Genomic DNA, 2,537 nt, shown 5'->3' on the forward strand with positions numbered 1-2,537 from the left:
CCAAATGCAAAACCCAATTCAAAGTCCCAATCTATCTATTGAATCTAGTATAGCAAAAGAAATATAGGCTAGCTTATGGTTTGGTAATATGAAAGACTTAAGTTTGGGGGAGCTAGGTTTATGAAGGGCTATGAATATCGAGCATCAAGTCAAGAGTATAACACTTTTATTCAAATTTTTTAAAAAATATGCATACTTTGGCTATGGAATGTTTATGCTCAATTTTTATAGTTTATTAGAACTTTGAGTCTTTTTATTTGTCATTTTCTATTGTTTGAGGACAAACAACAATTCAAGTTTGGGGGTGTGATAAGTGTTAATTTATTAACCTTATTACATCATTTTCTTAACCATTTTCCCTTGTTTTATTTGCCCATTAGTGTCTTAATAGAGTCTTTTTATGTATTTTTCATATATTAGTAGTAATATAATATATCTAATGTTAATTCCCTATTTTTACAGGTTTTTGATGATTTTTAGGCCCAGTCCTACGGCAGTCCTACAGGACCAAGAGTGGCATGGTCCTATAGCACCTGTCCGAGAGCTGAATTTCTGCCTGGGCCGAGAAGAAATGGGCTGATCCATAGAAGAGGCGTGGTCAACGACCTTGGACCCGGTCAAAGCCCAGTTTTGAAGAAGCTTTTGTCTTATTAGTTGGCACCCACTATGTGATCTTCCTTAGCCTATATAAACAAGCCTTAAGCCTTGTTTTCAAAACACTTTTTCATATTTTCTTCCATTTGATACTTATAATCTTTGTGTTAGTCATTATCTAGATTATTGCTTTCGGTTCCAAATTTCGGTTTTCTTTGTTTGTCTTTTCAAGAACCAACTTTTGTAGTTGTGATTTCATTCTCAAGTTTTAATTTCAGTACTCGTATTTAATCTTCATCTCATTTCTGTTCCAAGTTACGTTACATTTTCTTATCTTTTACAAGTTACGAATTAGTCGATCGTTGTTGCTTTACATCGAATCTCATCCTTTGTGGCTCACGACTAATTTACGTAGACTAAATAATCTGTTTTTACGAGTTTGCAAGTAACCTTTCGGTCTTTGTAACGAAACTTGTTTTGCAAGTTTCGTTGTTTGACTTGCAAGTCTTCTTCAAAAGTCAACCCCAATTTCCAAGGTTTTCATATGTCATTTCCTCATCCCGTCAAAGTACTACTTGTCATACATCAAGTACTTTTCTTTCATCATTACTAGACTAATATTAATTAATATTATTTAGTTATTAATCATTTATATTTCAGTCTTTATATTTCAGTCATTTATATTTCAGTCTTTATATTTCCATCTTTATATTTCAGTCATTTATATTTTAGTCATTTATATTTCAGTCATTTATATTTCAGTCCTTATATTTCAGTCTTTATATTTCAGTCCTTTACATTTCGGTCTTTACTTTACTGCAATTTACATTTCTGTCATTTAATTTCCAGTACTTTAAATTTCAGTATTTTCATTTCCTGTAATTTATTTTATGTAATTTATTTTTCCGTCTTAGTTATTTATTTTTCAGTCCTTACATCCTTCGAGAGAAGAAATCGAGCAATGATGGGCTAGCGCCTTAGCTTGGGGTGTAACGGGAAATTAAGACCAAAGCCGATGTGAAAGTGCAAAGGTGTCTTATTAGCATTATAGTATACTATTTATTTCAGGTGCTTAATATTTCATTTGATGATTACATTAAAATTAATTGACAACTAATTTTGTGTATAAAAATGTATTGACTTTCAAAACCTGAGGTAATAGGAGAAGGCTATAAATAGTTTTAATGTCTGACAAACGCTATACTCCTACGATGTAGGATGGTAACACTGTGTTGTGCTAGGATTCACGACGTCTAACATAAATGATATCGTATCGATAGCAAGTTGACCGGTGTGTGCTCTTGGGAGGCCGTCTGACCCGATAGTTGATACTGTCATAGTTATATAAAATCATTTATTGATTTTAGGTAATTGTGACAGGAATGCTATGTCACCTTTTTACTGAATCATTTGTTTAAAGTCTTAATCAACTGTTGCACCCTATGCTTCTTTTTAAGATTGATATTTTCTTAGTGTTAATTAAACCACCCAATTTTAGATAAATCAAATCCCTCAATTCGCCATCTGAAACTAGTTTTTATAAACTGGACTTTTGAATAACTTTACAAGCTATCTCTGTGGGAACGATATCTGGTACTTTACCATTATTACTTGTTACGAGACGACAATAGTTCGAGGTGTATACTTGCGTCGAGTTCTATTTTTGTGTTGAAATCTAAGGTTGAATAAACCGACGAGCACTAGCTGGGACCTCTCAAAAGGCTTCAGTTATTGAAACTAGCCTTACCCCCGAGGCGTCTTCTGTTATCCCTCCCAGCTCTTCAGTGATTTCTTCCATCACTGTCGTATCAGTGGTACCTTCACCAATCACTTCAGTGACCCAAATCACTGAAAGTGTAGATATCAGCGCCACCACCGCTGAACACCCACGTCTTTTCTCAACCATTTTCTCTTCTCCTCCCTCCTTGGTCTTTACACATGTC

This window comes from Cynara cardunculus, assembly GCF_001531365.2.
Source record: "Cynara cardunculus var. scolymus isolate 2C chromosome LG 1, CcrdV1, whole genome shotgun sequence".
Lineage (NCBI taxonomy): Eukaryota > Viridiplantae > Streptophyta > Magnoliopsida > Asterales > Asteraceae > Cynara > Cynara cardunculus.